The sequence below is a fragment of the Pan troglodytes genome, chromosome 15 (assembly GCF_028858775.2).
Source record: "Pan troglodytes isolate AG18354 chromosome 15, NHGRI_mPanTro3-v2.0_pri, whole genome shotgun sequence".
Taxonomy (NCBI): Eukaryota; Metazoa; Chordata; class Mammalia; order Primates; family Hominidae; genus Pan; species Pan troglodytes.
This window is the reverse complement of record NC_072413.2, coordinates 93,258,879-93,276,292: the sequence shown is the minus strand read 5'-3', so window position 1 is coordinate 93,276,292 and position 17,414 is coordinate 93,258,879. Positions and strand designations below refer to the sequence as shown.

Below are 17,414 nucleotides of genomic sequence, written 5' to 3'. Positions count from 1 at the left end.
AAAACTGTTTATAATCCTTTAGAATTTTTTTGTTAAAGCACAGACCAATGGTCTAAGAAAATCCTGTTGTGCTTTATTCCAATGTTCAATTTATGGAAAAACCAAATAATACCTCTTTAACTTCAGCCAATATGTTCACACACAATTTCTTTTACAAGATTAATCTTTCACAAACCTTCCACAACTTGCTCAAATCTTCAGCTTTAGCCTATCTAACTTAATATAATCCTTTAACCCTTTATACTAGGCAAAAAACAACAACAACAACAACAACAACATATTCTGATTCCTTATAATCTTTTACCATTCTACATTTCTTATACACCTTGCATGTAAAACTGTTTCTTTAGTCGTCTCAATATGCATGTTACAGTGTTAACTCTTAGCAACTTTTATTTTTGGTGAAAAAGCCAGTAAGTAAGTGATTTTTGTTTTGTTTTGTTTTGTTTTTTGAGACGGAATCTCGCTCTGTCGCCCAGGCTGGAGTGCAGTGGCATGATCTTGGCTCACTGCAAGCTCCGCCTCCTGGGTTCACGCCATTCTCCTGCCTCATCCTCCCGAGTAGCTGGGACCACAGGTGCCCGCCACCACGTCTGGCTAATTTTTTGTATTTTTACAAAATTAGCAAAATTAGCAAAAATTACAAAACAGACAGGGTTTCACCGTGTTAGCCAGGATGGTCTCCATCTCCTGACTTCATGATCCGCCCACCTGGGCCTCCCAAAGTGCTGGGATTACAGGCGTGAGCCGCCGCCCTGGCTAGTAAGTGATTTTAATTATGTACCAGGTGTGGAGCCTAGGACACCAGACAGAAGTGCAGATAAGGTTTAACTCTTTCCAGCATAGCCAGGGGCATGGCTAACTCCGTATGTCCCAGGCCTTATCTAGAATCTAATGTCTCCAAAGTAGGTAAGCTGAACAATTATCAAGTCATAGAAGCAGTTTAGAGCTTAAAGCATTTAACAAACCTAATATCTGACCTGCATAATTTAGACCAAATATCTACATTTTGAAGATATTTTTATTTTACCAATAACCTTTAAAACTATCTTTATTTCCCAAAGATTACTCAAGTGACACGAACTAAAAGGTATTAAAGTTTTTATTTTTCTGACAAAATATTTGATTTAAGCACTTAATTTTCTTTAAGCCAATTAAGTAGAGCTCTTTTATATAAACATCACACACAGAACACATATAAATACATGCAGACAGAAGAAGATCCAGTAGTTGTAAGATTTTTCATTTGCCAGTTTTTAAGTTTAATTAAAATTTAATTAGATTACCGGCTTCAGGGTGCAGTCCTTCAAGGAACAGGGCCAGGAAAGCATGCAGTTTTTAGGGCCTAATAAGCGGGCACAGCTGGAAGACAAAAACAGAACAGATCCCCATTTTTATACTGGATCCTGGATCTCAAAAGGGAATCAGCACATCCCCCACAGGAGTCCTGTTTGTTAGTGGGGGTGGGGATGTTTCCATAACTTCTAGGCAGCCAAGAACATGCTTCTCTGATCCAAATATGCAAAGAGAGTATCTTCCCATTACTGCCATTAGCCATCCCTAAAAGTTTATTTCCTACCTATATCAAGGCTATATCTCTCATAATGCATACTAATTTCTGATACCCTAAAAAGTCAAAAAAGGTCAGGTAACACAGTGTAAAACAGAACAAAGCCTTAGAATTTGAGAGGGATTGATCTACTTTCAATTTCTGGGGTTCCATGAGGAAAACAGAGTTTTCCCAAAACGGGATCGGTGGCACCTTCTCCCTTTTTTGCCAGGAGTCTCAGGCTGTTAGAAATTATCTTATGTCCTCTCATGTGGGCATCAAGAGTGGCAAGAAGATAAGATGGAGAAAAACGACTCAGTTCACCAAGAAGAAAAAACTTTTTCAGAAAAATAAGATCCAAGAAGAGAAAAAACTTAAAGGTCTTTTAAATATATGTATAGCTAGGATATCCGTTTTTAATTAAGCTGAGTTTTAATGAAATCTCTTATTCCCAAACTCTAGCCAGGACAAGCACCCGATATTGCTGGCTTTTGAACTTTTGCAACGGTAACCTCCCAGGTGAAACCAATATTCCTTAACTAAGGTTATGACTTAACTATGGGTGTATGAGGTACTTTCAAAAAGGTGTAAGCACTTTTTTTTAAAATGAGATTTAGAATCTCCAAAGGTAGCTCAGAGAAAGGAACTTCAAGATGGCAAGTCAGAAGTTGTTCATGGAGAGGGAAAGAATCAGTAAATGGCAAAGGTCACGCAAATATCAAACCAGAAAATTCTTATTCCCTAGGCTGAGAATGAACCCAGGCTGCCATCATGAAAAGACAAAGCCTGGCCTGGCGCAGTGGCTCACGCCTGTAATCCCAACACTTTGGGAGGCCAAGGCAGGTGGATGACCTGAAGTTAGGAGTTCAAGACCAGCCTGACCAATATGGTGAAACTCCATCTCTACTAAAAATCAAAAATTAGCCAGGTGTGGTCGTGGGCACCTGTAGTCCCAGCTACTCTGGAGGCTGAGACAGGAGAATTGCTTGAACCTGGGAGGCAGAGGTTGCAGTGAGCCAAGATCGTGCCACTGCACTCTGGCCTGGGTGACAGAGGGAGACTCTATCTCCAAAAAAAGAGAAAGAAAGAAAAAGAAAAGAAAAGACAAAGGCTTAGCTACTAAGCTACAGCATTGGGCAGTCTCCATTGACCTCCCCAGAAGGAGCCTAGAGCAATCAACTTTGAGCTTGCAAAGCCTTTTAACTGCTCAAGATAATTTTTAGAGCTAACTATGACATGAATTCCCAAAATTCCCACCTTCCAGATGGCGGAGACCAAGAGACAGAACTGCCACGTGGTTAGAAAGTCAAGCTCCCAAGGACATAAAACAAGAAGAGAGGGAAACCTCATCCAGTTTTTGTTTCAGGGACCTGCAGCAGCAAAGTTTATAGTTGATCAGTGCTGGGTCAGCTCAAATAGCAGACTTACAGGGGTCCTAGGCCTGCATTATATCTATGGCACACCTTTTATGACAGAGTGACACACAAAGACAAGTTTGTAGCACAAAGTTCACCAAATTCGCTACAGCCTAAGACTAGCCTCACCAGTCCTTTTTCCCATTAATCAAAACTTTGCAGAAGAGACAATGATTTTTACCATTCATTCAACCAGTTTGCACAGAGAGAGGCTGAAGCCTGACTGGTAAGAAACTCTTGCCCTTTTGCCAGTGTGCCAGGTTTCTGGGTTCCCCTTCTCTGAGTGGCTTTGATGACCCTGCTTGCTGTGCCATAGCTGTGAGGGCCAAGCCATGTTACCCAAAAAAAAAAAAAAAAAAAAAAAAAAAAAATCATCTTTTTCACTTTTATGGAACCATAGGTAAAAACCTGTCAATTTTGCAAGATGCCACACCAGGGGTTGCATGGGGGAACTGAATTAACATTTTCCATTTTGGCCAGAGAAAAATATGCGTGACAAAACACAGACATTATCTACCCAGCTCAGTGTCCAGTATCCACCTGGCAAGGCTCAAATTCACCTCCATTGTCCCCTGTTGTCTTTAATCCATTCAAAGTGGGGTGCAGTGACCTCCAACCAGGAGTTTCAACATGTGGTCTCTGGGAAAGATGGAGAAGTGGACAGTTGACCTGAGTGACAGAAAAGATGGGAAAGGGAAAGGAAAGAAAGAGAGAGAAAAGTATTGCCTGCCGTGAGGTGAGGAAGGCAAGGAACTCAGGGAGGCCAGAGAAAGACCCACCCATCATATCAACAGTTCAGCCAGCCACTCGTCAGTCCCTAAAGGATCTTTTCCAGCAATCCCATCAGCTCTCAAGTTCCCCCTTTGGGGAGAAAAAAGCTCCCCATGTCCCATGATCCTATGCATACCTAATCCTATCACCCACAGATGACAGCAAAGAGCGCAAAGGCAGATTAATCCAAAGAGAATAGCGGCTAACATCCTGTGGCGCGAAATCCACTTTTCCTTACTGAGGGACTTCACCAAGGGGACCTCTCATCCCCTATGGTCTTAGGAGTCCCAGCCCAATTCCATCCTTTCCCCAGGATAAAATACCTCTAACTCAATTCCGCCCTTTCCCCAGGGTAAAATACCCAACCACTTACCCAAAGTTGGCTAATTGGGACTGCAGTTGATTTCCTTTGAGTCAGGGGTCTCCTCAATATCACCCCTTCGTGGTTTGCCAGGAAGGTGTTACTGGAAAGGTCCCAATTCAGACCCCAAGAGAGAGTTCTTGGATCTCATGCAAGAAAGACTTCAGGGTGAGTTCACTGAGTAAAGTGAAGCAAGTTTATTAAGAAAGTAAAGGAAAAAGGCCAGGCATGGTGGCTCATGCCTGTAATCCCAGCACTTTGGGAGGCTGAGGTGGGCGGATCACTTGAGCTCAGGTGCTCGAGACAAACCTGGGCAACATGGCAAATCCCCATCTCTACAAAAAATACAAAAATTAGCCAGGCATGGTGGCATGCGCCTGTAATCCCAGCTACTCAGGAGGCTGAGGCAGGAGAATCACTTGAGCATGGGAGGCAGAGGTTCCAGTGAGCCGACGTCATGCCATTGCACTGCTGCCTAGGTGATGAGAGTGAAACCGTTTCAGAAAGAAAGTAAAGGAATAAACAAACGGCTACTCCAATAGGCACTGTGGTCCAGAGGACTGTGGGTTGGCGATTTTTATGGTTATTTCTTGATTATATGCTAAAGAAGGGGTGGATTATTTATGAGTTTTCAGGAAAGGGTGGGCAGTTTCCGGAACTGAGGTTTCCTCCCCTTTTTAGACCATATGGGGTAACTTCCAGACGTTGTCATGGCATTTGTAAACTGTCATGGCGCTGGTGGGAGTGTCTTGTAGCATACTAATGCGTTATAATTAGCATCTAATGAGCAGTCAGGATGGCCAAAGGTCACTTTCATTGTCATTTTAGTTTGGGGAGGTTTTGGCCAACCTCCTTACAGCATCCTGTTTTATCAGTGGGGTCTTTGTGACAGGTATCTTGCACCGGCCTCCTATCTTACCCGGTGGCTTAGAATGCCTAACCTCAGAGGAATGCAGCCCAGTAGGTCTCAGCCTAATTTTACCCAGCCCCTATTCAAGATGGAGTTACTCTGGTTTGAACGCCTCTGATATCTATCTTCATACGAGACTGCAAGTGCCCTGAGTCTGGGATTTTTAATCTGCGTCATCTGTGAGATGCCTTTCTTGGGTATATGTATCTCCAGGGCTAGACCACTATCTGGCCTACAGTAAGGGTCAGTAAATATTTGTTGAAGGAATGAGTGACTATCTTTTTTTTTTTTTTTTTTTTTTTGAGACAGAGTGTTGCTCTGTCATCAGGCTGGAGTGCAGTGGTGCTATCTCATCTCACTGCAACCTCTGCCCCCGCCGGGTTCAAGCGATTCTCCTGCTTCAGCCTCCCGAGTAGCTAGGACTACAGGCGCCCGCCACCACGCCCAGCTAATTTTTGTATTTTTAGTAGAGACAGGGTTTCACCTTGTTGGCCAAGATGGTCTTGATCTCTTGACCTGGTGATCCACCCGCTTTGGCCTCCCAAAGTGCTGGGATTACAGGCGTGAGCCACCGCGCCCGGCTGTGACTATCATATAATAATACTGCAAGACACACACAAGAATGAGAAGGCAGTCAGGGTCTCCCCTTCAAGGAGCCACACAGGGTTTAGAGATGTTCTTACGAGGCAGCGTGCTGGGTGTGAGCTTTGGGGACGCTTCCCTTCTATCCAGCGACCAGGGCCAGGTGCCAGGAACCTGATGGGGAGTGATACCTGTAGCTGTGCTGGGCAGAGGGACCACAGCTCTCCAGGGCTGTTTGCTACTTGACCACAATTAACATGATGACAGCTGACACACGACACAGCCTGTCGCTGCTGTGCATGGGCAGGGGTGGTAATAAGAATACCTCCTGACTTCATGTGCTAGGTGCCATGTAGCCCTGGGAAGTTCATAAGGTGTGGTTAGACCATATGTGGTCTGATGGGGAAAGAGAAAAGACAGGCATTTCCAAGCAGAACGATGGAAACCAAAACCAGAGGAGACGGAGGAATCTGGGTGCGCAGAGAGCTCATGGCTAAACACGTTCGGGAGAAACCAAGCGGGAGCAAAGAAAGTAACAGGGGAAGGTCTGGATGGCAAATTAGGGAAAGTAAAATGGTAATAGCTGAGAAATATAGAAATCACAATAAAACATGGGAAACCTATTGATAAGCCAGAACCCGGGTAATGACACTGAGAACTACATCGGTAAAGGACCCGTTCTTTGTTTAATAACCGAAGGGGATGCCAGGTTCAGAATCAGACAGCTGAGTTGAGCGTGACCCAGCGTTGTGAGTTTCCAAGTGCAGGCTGGACTGGCTGGGAGGAGGGTGTCGTAGGTCTGAATGAGGTTCATGAGGTTCATGTGCGATCGGTTTATCTATAGGATTGGCTTTGGGAAGCAGGGAGGCCTTAAGAGTGTGTGGCTTTTATTGTTGACCTAAAGTGTGTCAACAAACTGGAGACACTCAGGCACGGAAGGGCAGAGGGCAGGCTTTGGAGAGCTATATGTCAAAAACACACTCACATTCACCCACCTTTCTTCACCTCCCCTAATGGCGGGGGTAAGATACTCAAGGTTATTAAATTCCCTGGACATTGCTGCAGGGGCTGGGTGCAGAATAAGTCTGTGGTTATTACGGCACCATCACAAGCACTGATGAGCCTTTCGGGGCCTTTCCTGAACATGGCTTACTGCATTGGGAGTAGTGTTTATTTAGGGGTGAACCAGCCACAGATTGGAGTGTTAGGCCCTATCAGATGACGGAAGTTGGCTGTGCAGCATCATAAGTGAACTATAGCCTCATAAACTCCTTCTCCTTCTTCTCCCTGTGAGGAATCCTCCACGGTAGGAGTGAATAGGGAGGAGCCCTTCTTGACGTGTGGCCTCTGGAGTGGGGCGGGTAGTGGATCCATTGACTCACTCCAGGCCTGGCCTCTGTGGGGCAGGAATCTCCCCAGAGCGGTCCTGGGCCAGACAGTCCAACTCTCTACACTGTCGCCTCTAAGCCTTCTGAACATCCTCTGGGGCTTCTCACCTGCTGGTATCTCTTTCTGGAATGTTCTTTCCATCACAATTTGCAGGGCTGCTTTCCATCACAATTTGCAGGGCTGACTCATCCTCACTGTCCATGGATCAGCCCTTTAGAGCATGCTAAATAGTGTGTAGGGGAGGGTGTAGGCATGCATATGCATTTTCTTCATAGAAGTCTAAAATATTTCATTAAGGACTCACACAACCACTACTGCATTGTTTGCTTTGGGGAAGGGAAAGCGGCTGGCTGCAGAGAGGGATGGAAGGGAGACATCACTGCATTCCCTTTTATTACATTTTTGGAATTTTGAACCATGCAAGTGTTTGTCTATTCAAAAATAATAAATGAACAAGGGAGGTTTTCAATATCTTGGCCCCAACATTTTCCCTTGGGAGCGCATAGAAACAACTTACAATTATTTTATTAATCAGCTTGAGTTTGGTCTTTCTTCTGTCCCACTACACCATGAACTCCGTGCAGGCAGGAGCCAGGGCCACCTTGCTTCTTAGCATCTAGTCAAGAGCTTGGCACACAGCTGGACTCAACTGTTGGTTAAATTAAGGAAGAATGAAGCACTCACAACATATGGCTGGTGTATTGTCGTATTAAATGTGAATCTATATCCAAACTTCAAACTTTGAATATTACTCCAGATGTCAGAATTGTCCAGTGAGTTCACTCCCTGAATGCTTGAGATTCCGGGCCCCTGGCATAGGGCCTTGTGCATAGTAGGTGTGCAGGAGAAGCCTGTTGAGCATGTGGATGAATGGCTGACTTCATCTCTGGGTGTTCTGGAACTTCTCTCCCACCCCATTCTGTTCCTGGGCCCCAGTGAGGTTTGGGGCTTATGTGTTACAGCAGCCAGGATCCCTCTAATACCCTCCTCCTCCTCTTCCTGGAGTGCCCTCCTCCCATCTCCCCTTCCAGCTCCCCAGCCCACACCCTCCTGGCAAGCTCCTCCTCCGGCTCAGTGTCTGACTTTCTCCAGAGCCTGCTCCAGCCTTCTACTTGTCCTTCCTCCGTTTTGCCACCAGCAGGCTGAGGGCCTCGCCCTACCCACAAATTAAATGTCTTGTACACTTTGGCATTTTTCTTTCCACACTTTTCTCCATTCAAATGTTTATATTTTTCTCTGGGACAAGATGCATGCCCATCAACAGAGAAGGGATAGATTAATTGCATAATAGTCACACTGTGGAATAATTCATAGCAGTAAAAGGACCAGCCTGTTAATACACACAGTAACACAGATGAGTCTCAAAATTGTTAATGGAACAAAACCGACAGGCACAAACTGTGTGATTCTGTGTATATGAAGTTCAGGAACAGGTACATTTAATCTATGATGATAGAAGTCAAGATAGTGCATACCTTTGGTAGGCACGGAGTGGAGACAGACTGGAAAGAGGCAAAGAGAACATTCTGGGGTGATGCAAATGTTCTGTATTCTTGATCTGAGTGGTAGTTATGCAGATAGATATACAGGGCTAAAATTCATTGAGCAAGACACTTAACTTTCACACATTTTACAGCACTGAATCATGCCTCAACTCAGGGAAGTTAAAAAGACAGGCCTTATACCCTATGTACTACTCTGTTCCCTTGTCCTTTTACTTCATTTAAACCTGCTGCCAGTTGGTAGATCTGCATGGTAATTTTAGTGGCTGTGTAGTATTTCATTCTGTGATCATCGTTTGTATCTTCAGACCAACTTTGTTCCCTGGTAGAAAACCCTTCTGAAATGAGGTAAAAGGAGAGGGGACCCCAGGGCCTTTGGTGCTGTCTTTGTGGCTCTCAGGAATGTGGCCTCTCTAGACAGGTCGGGAGAACACGGCTGCTGTTCTGGAACTGACTTGTTCAGAATAATTTGGCTTATCGGGAATAGTTGAATCAGGTTTCATCAAAATTAAAAACTCTTGTGCTTTAAAGGATACCATCACGAAAGTAAAATGATAACCCACAGACTGAGAGAAAATATTTGCAAATTGTTTATCTGATAAGGGACTGTATCCACAATGAATAAAGAACTCTTGCATCTCCATAATAGATAAACAACCCAGTTTAAAAATGGGCAAAGGATTTGAGTAGATATTTCTTCATAGAAGATACACGAATAACCAATAAGCATATGAAAAATGTCGAACATCATTAGTCATCGTGGAAATGAAATACCACTTAATAATGATATGCCACTCACACCCACAAACAATGGCTAAAATAAAAAAGACCATTACAAATGTTCTCAAGGATGTGGAAAAATTAGAACCCCAATGCACTGCTAGAGGAAATATAAAACAGTTTCTTTTAGAAAACAGTCTGTCCGTTTCTCAAAATGTCACACATACCATTACCAAAGAATCCAGAAATTCTACTCCTAGGTGTATACCCAGGAGAAATGAAAACAGAACTCCATGTAAAAAAAATGAATGCAAATGTTTATAGCAGCATGGCAGAATTATTCATGGTAGGCAGAATGTGGATGCAACCCAACATCTATCAACTGGTGAATGAATAAAGAAAATGTGGTATATTCATACTTGGAATATTAATCTGCAATAAAAAGAAATGAAGTACTGATGCATGCTGTAGCATGGATAAACCTTGAAAACGTCCTATAATATGGATGAACCTTGAAAACATTATGCTAAAAGAAGCCAGTCCAAAAGGCCACATATTATATGATTCCATTTATATGAAATGTTCCAGATCAATGGAGCTAGAAGGTCTATTAGTGTTTGCCTGAAGCTGCTGAGGGGAAGGTGGAGAATGGAGAATGACAGCTAATGGGTAATCGAATGTATTTTTGGTGAATGTGTTCTAAAATTAGATTGTGGTATGGTTATACAACTCTGTGCATAGACTAGAAACCACTGAGCTATGGGCTTTAAATAGGTGTATTATATTGCATGTGAATTATATCTTAAAAAAAATGAGTGAGGCACTTGGCTTGGGAAGTAAGTTATTTTTAATAGAATTTCCTTTAAAACATTGAATGAGGTGATGGATGGGGAGATGGTCAACAAAGACAGCATGAACTGGACCATAGCTTGGCAGGCAGACATGGCACATCGTGGGAGGAGATTCCCTGCTGAGTGCCCGAGTCCTGGCCCTGGCTCTTCCCCTCCCTGGCTGTCTGACCCTGGCCAAGCCATTTTACCTTCTTAGGTTCTGTTTTCTTATTCCTATAATGGAAGTGTGTTGTTAAGGGAACGCTAGCTGAGTCTCCGAATCGCGGTGGTTTAACATAGTAGAAGTTAATTTTCTCTCTCATGAAGTCCACTGCAGGGGCATGCAGGGACAGGCACCAACCTCCAGCCTGTGGATTGGGGTGGGGGAGGAGCTCGTGTGAGGTGCAAGGGCCAGGCCGGAGAGGACACACACCCCTTACCTCCCATTCCAGTGTCCAGAATTCATCATGTGACCCACCTAGAGTCAGGACCCTGGAGATATGGTTACCTCCCAGCAGTATCTCCATGCTGTGGGGGCCAGTGGGAGCCTTTGGTTCCAGGCAGCTGGGGTCAGCCAGGCTGATGCTGGGGCTTGGGCATCCAGGAAGGAGCCTGGCGGGGTTCAGGTTGGCAGAGCCTATGGGCCGCAACCAAGGTGTCAATTACTGTCGAGCAGGAGTCCATTGAGACTCAAAAGGCCAAATATGAACATAAAGCACAATGACCTTGTCACAGCTCATGAGTTGGGGAAAGCCCTTTTAGCTGTGACTTGGGTCTGGCCATCTGACCACCTTTCCGTAGATCTACCAGTCAGAGGTGAAGCATATTATTTTCCCATTTGAAGAACAATGATATTATACTCATATTGAATATCATATAAAAATAAATGAGGTAAAGATAGAAATGTGAAAATACATAAAGATATTTTACATGTAATTGTTTAATACATTCATATATAACACAGTAGAAATCATAAGATTTTTTATTGTAATGCTCATAAAACATTAAGAATACAAAAAGGATGTTATATCTGACAATAATTAAAACTAAATATAAGCACAGGCATATATTTGATTAATGTCTTGGTGGATGAAGAGTTTTTATTATTTTTAACCTTTCATTTTGAGATTATTGTTGATTTACATATGGTTGTAAGACATAGCCAAGTGCAGTGGCTCACGCCTGTAATCCCAGCACTTTGGGAGGCTGAGGCGGGCGGATCACGAGATCAGGAGTTCAAGACCAGCCTGGCTAATATGGTGAAACCCTGTCTCTGCTAAAAATACAAAAACTAGCTCGGTATGGTGGCACGTGCCTGTAGTCCCAGCTACTCGGGAGGCTGAGGCAGGAAAATCACTTGAACCTGGGAGGTGGAGGTTGCAGTGAGCCGAGATTGTGCCACTGCACTCCAGCCTGGGCGACAGAGTGAGACTCTGTCTAAAAAAAAAAAAAAAAAAAGAGAGAGAGAGAGAGGTCCCAGTATACCCTCACTAGTTTCTGCAGTGGTAACCTCTTTCATAGCTACAGTGCAGTATCACAGCCAGGAGGAAGAACTGGACACAATCCCTCCAGCTCGTTCAGATGTCACCAGCTGCTTATGGACTCATCTGTGTGCTTGTGTGTTTAGTTCTAGGAAATCTTAGCGCCTATGTAGATTTGTGTGACCACCATGGCAGTCAAGATGAAGAAAGTTCCATCAAAAGGATTAGTTGTGGTTCCCTTTTATAGTCATGCCCCCACCCTTCCTTCTCAGTCACTACCCCCAGCAACTTCAAATCCAGTTTCCAACTCTAGAATTCTGTCATTTCAAGAATGTTGTATCAGTAAGAATCATTGTGGTGTAATCATTTGAGATTGGCTTTTTATTTTTTTACATAGCATAATTCCCTTCAGATACATCCAAGGTATTGCACATACAGATAGTTCATTTATTATTTTTACAAAATTGTTACATAAACGATACACATATTTTCAGGGTATGTGCAATATTTTGATATATTCATATAATGTATAATGATCAAACCGGGGCAATTGGGGTATCCATCACCTCAAACATTTATCTTCTCTTTGTGCTTCAAATTTTTCTCTTCTAGCTATTTTGAAATATATAAGAGATTATTATCAACCATAGTCACTGTACTGAACTATTGAACACTAGGTCTTATTCCTTTTATCCAACTGAATTTTTATACCCATTAATCAACTTCTCTTCATCCCCTCTCCCCTCTCTCCTTCCTGGCCTCTGATAACCATAAATTCATTTTCTATTTTCATGAGATCCTTTCTTAGCTCCCACACATGAGTGAGAACATGTGATATTTGTCTTTTTATGCCTGGTTGTTTAACTTAACATAATGATCTCCAGTTTCATCCATATTGCTGCAACCGACAGGATTTCTTTTTTATGGCTGAATAATATTCTATTGTGTGTATATATAGCACATTTTGTTTATTCATTTATCTGTGGATGGGCACGTAGGTTGATTCCATATTTTGGCTATTGTGAATAGTGCTGAAATAAATATGAGAGTGTAGATATTTCTTTGATGTATTGACTTCCTTTGTTTTGGATATTTACCCAGTTGTGGGATTGCTGGATCATAAGGTAGTTCTATTTTTAGTTTTTTGATGAATCTTCATAGTGGCTGTGTTAATTTACATTCTAGCAACAGTGTATGAGGGCTCCCCTTTCTCCACATTCTCACCAGCATCCGTTATTTCCTGTCTTTTGGTTAAGAGCCATTTTAACTGGGGTGAGATGATATCTCACTGTGGTTTCAATTTGCGTTTCCCTGATGATTAGTGATGTTGAGCACTTTATTCATATGCCTGTTGGCCGTTTGTATGTATTCTCTTAAGAAATGTCTACTCGTGTCCTTTGCCCATTTTATAATTGGATTACTTGGGGGTTTCTTTTTCTATTGGGGTGTTTGAGTTCTTTGCATATTCTTGTTATTAATCCCTTATCAGATGGATGGTTTGCAAATATTTTCTCCCATTCTGTATGTTGTCTCTTCACTTTGTTGATTGTTTCCTTTGCTGTGAAGAAGCTTTTTAGCTTGATGTGATCCCAATTGTCTATTTTTGCTTTTGTTCCCTGTTCTTTTAAGGTCTTTTTCAAAAAATCTTTGCCCAAACCAATGTCCTGGAGCATTTCCTCAATGTTTTCTTTTAGTGAGTTCATAGTTTTAGGTCTTAAAGTCTTTAGTTCATTTTGATTTGATTTTTGTATGCTCAGAAATAGGAGTCTAGCTTTATTCTTTGGCATATGGTTATGCAATTTTCCCAGCACCACTTATTAAAGAGACTGCCCTTTCCCCATTTTGGCCCCTTTGTCAAAAATAAGTTGGCTGTAAATTCATGATTTATTTCTGGGTTCTCTATTCTGTTTCATTGGTCTTTGTGTCTTTTTTTATGCCAGTTACCATGCTGCTTTGGTTACTTGGCTTTGTACTGTATTTTGAAGTCAGATAGTGTGATGCCTCCAACTGTGTTCTTTTTGCTTAAGATTGCATTGGCTATTCAGGGTCTTTTGTGAATTTTTAGAAATTTTAGAATTTTTTTATATTTCCATGAAGAAAGTCATTGGTATTTTGATAGGGATTGCATTGAGTCTGTAAATCACTTTGGGTGATCTTGACATTTTAATATATTAATTCTTCCAATCCATGAACTTGGAATATCTTTCCATTGTTTTGTCTTCTTCAGTTTCTTTCATCAGTGTTTTATAGTTTTCCTTGTAGCCATCTTTCACTTGGCAAAATCTATACCTAGGTATTTTATATTTTTATAGCTATTGTAAATGGGATTGCTTTCTTGATTTCTTTTTCAGATTGTTTGCTTTCGTCATATAAATGCTACTGATTTTTGTATGTTGGTTTTGTATTCTACAACTTTACTGAATTTATCAGTTCTAACATTTTTTGGTGGAGTCTTTAGGTTTTTCTAAATGCAAGATTATGTTGTTTTATATTTAAAGACAAGGATAATTTGACTTCCTTTTCCATTTGGATGCCCTTCGTTTCTTTCTTTTGCCTAATTGCTCCAGCTAGGACTTCCAGTACTATGCTGAATAAAAGTAATGACAGTGGACCTCCTTGTCTCGTTCCAGATCTTAGAGGAAAGACTTTCAATTCAGGGGAAGCATACTTTTAGATACGCATTTGTAAATTCCCAAATCAAAGGACTGTGGCACTACCTGCTTACTCCCACTCAAATCTAAAGCTGATGACCAGGTGGGGTGGTCCCATCCTCTGGCATCTTGTGCCTCGACGGTGGCTTCTCCAGTGGCCCGTGTGTGAGATGTCTGGTTTCATCAGGAGATGGCTGGTTGTTGCAGCTGCCAAGAGGATTGTGTTGTGGAGCTGTTGCTATAGAGAAAATCTGATTACATTCAAACTCAAGCTCATTAAATCAGAATTTTCTTCTTCCTCAAGGCTGGAGAATGTCACTAGGAGGCCCTTCCTCTTTCTGCCTTCTTCAGGAAGGTAAACGTTCAACAGGGCTCTGTCTGAGCATGAAAAGAATGCCTTGTTTCTTCTGATCCTAGCCAGCTGCTCGGAATATGACTCACCAGGAAGTGAAAGTGAGAAATTGATATGGTTGGGCAATTGCAAATACTCACAGACGGTCTGATTCACAGGTAGTGCCTTCTCCTCTTTGTAGCACGCACTGTGCCAGGAGTCATACCTATGCATATTAGTTAGGGGTCTCCAGAGAAACAGCCAAGAGGATGAGTCTACATACAGAGAAAGACACTTATTTTAGGGAATTGGTTTATGCAATCGTGGAGTTTGGCGAGATCAAAGTCAGTAAGGTAGGTCAGCAGGCTGGAGACGCAAGGAAGAGTTGCAGTTTAAGTCTGAAGGCACCTGCTGGCAGAATTCCTTCTTGCTCAGAGGAGGTCACGCTTTGTGTTAAGGCTTTAACTGATTAGATGGAGCCCACCCACATTTGATGGAGGGCCGTCTGCTTTTCTCAAAGTCAGCTGGGGATTTTTTTTTTTTTTTTGATTCAGAGTCTCACTCTTTCACCCAGGCTGCAGTGCTGTGGCACAGTCTCGGCTCACTGCAACCTCTGCCTCCCAGGCTGAGACCCTCTCAGCCTCACCCTCCCAGAGCAGCTGGGACTACAGGCATGCACCACCATGCCTGGATAATTTTTGTATTTTTTTTTGTAGAGACGGGGTTTTGGCATGTGGTGGTCTCAAACTCATGGGCTCAAACAGTCCTCCTGCCTTGGCCTCTCAAAGTGCTAGGATTATAGACATGAGCCACTGCAACCACACCCGGCTAATTTTTTTTTTTTTGGTAGAGATGGAGAGTTATCATGAGATCTGACGGTGTTTTGGTAGATCCATGTTGCCCAGGCTGGTCTCAAACTCCTGGATTCAAGTGATCCTCCTGCCTTGCCCTCCCAAAGAGCTGGGATTATAGGTGTGAGCCACTGCGCCCAGCCTTCAAAGTGTAATTTAGATGTTAATCTTACCTAAAAAACGACTTCACAGAAACATCTAGAATAATGTTTGACCACATCTCTGGGTGCCATTGCCTGGTCACGTTGACACATAAAAGTAACCATCACACTGTGTTTATTCTAAACATGCTCATAGAAGTGGGGGCTTTCCTGTGAAGGGCATGGACCCTGGGAGGCCTGGATGTGAGTCTTTCCTCCTTCATTTTCTAGGAGTGTAACCTTAGCTTCCGCGCCTCTGTGGTCTTGTAAACACACTAGCCATTTATTGAGCCCTCTGTACTGAGCATGGTGGATTTGTGATTCTCCCTGAGCTTAAAGACTGAATGTTTTACGGGACTAACCCAGGGTTGTACAGCTGCTAAGTGGGGCCTCGAATCCAGTTCTGGCACTCCAAGGTCACAAGGCTGGCTGAGGATTTATTAAAATAAGATGCAGGGGTCTGGCACAGTGGCTCATGCCTATAATCTCAGCACTTTGGGAGGCCAAGGCAGGCAGATTGCTTGAGCCCAGGAGTTCCAGCCTGGGCAACATAGTGAAATCCCAGCTGTACAAAAATTACAAAAATTAGCCAGGCATATTGATGCATGCCTGTAGTTCCAGCTACTCAGGAGGCTAAGGTGGGAGGATCGCTGGAACCCAGGAGGTCAGGGCTGCAGTGTGAGCTGAGATAGTGCCACTGCAGTCCAGCCTGGGTGACAGAGTGAGACCCTGTCTCAAATAAATAAATAAATAAATAAATAAATAAATAAATAAATAAGGTAATAAGGTGCAGGTGTGTTGAATACCAAGTTGGGAATGGTGGTCATGAATCCAGACTCAGAGGGTCTGAGGTCATGATGATACTAGTGACAATGACCATAACCGACACTCACTGGGCATTTGCTGTGCCAGTCACTTGTGTGAGTTCTTCACAGGCACTAACTCATTTAATCCTCACAACAACCCCCCAAGGTGGGCACTGCCATTATCCCCATTTTCCAGAAAATTGAGGCACAACTTACAAAATGTATCCGAGGTTTCCTTTCTTCTCCCAGCCACCCCCACCTCATCTCTTTGGCTGCTCTAGGCTCTGCAAAGCCTGTCTCATGCCCTTCCAGCTGGAACATCCAGTTATGCTACCTGTGAATTCATATTCCAAGTAATGTTTAGGGCTCCATTGCCAAACTCCTGCATTGAGGTGAAGTGGGCAGATGCCTCCCGCTCCTTTTCCTGGGTCACACCGGAACCCTTTTGCTAGGTGGATGTGGCTACTTCATTCCCTCATCAGTGTCTGGATCTTTCAGGCTTGTAGGTGCCAGACCCCAGTGGGTGATAGGGTTTGGCTGTGTCCCCACCCAGATCTCATCCTGAATTGTAGTTCCCATAATCCCCATGTGCCATGGGACCAACCTGGCGGGAGGTAATTGAATCATGGGAGCAGTTACCCCCATGCTGTTCTCCTGATAGTGAGAGAGTTATCATGAGATCTGATGGTTTTATAAGGGGTCTTTTCCCCTTTGTTTGGCACTTCTCCTTGCTGCTGCCACGTGAAGAGGACGTATTTGCTTCTCCTTCACCTTCCACCATGATTGTAAGTTTCCTGAGGCCTCCCCCGCCATACTGAACTGTGAGTCAATTAAACTTATTTCCTTTATAAATTAGCCAGTCTCAGGTATGTCTTTATTAGCAGCATGAGAACAGACTAATACAGGGAGCCACATATGCGCTGGGCAGTTGGTTTGGGTGGCACAGGCTGAGCCTGGGAGCCACTGTCACTGCAGGGTGGTTAAGAGCTGTGCTCTGAGACCATGGCCTAGTTTTGCTCCTACCTCCCAGAAGAACAAGCTGCGTGGCCTTGGACACATGACTTGACTCTCTGAAGCCAACTCTCTCATCCAGAAAATGGGGAGGCTGGGCACTGTAGCTCATGC

General features: G+C 43.4%; 1 protein-coding gene across 6 annotated transcripts in view; it reads left to right on the top strand.

Moving 5' to 3' along the window:
* Positions 1 to 17,414, top strand: part of CLMN (calmin) — a 134,168-nt gene that overhangs the window by 42,236 nt on the left and 74,518 nt on the right. The window lies entirely within an intron of this gene.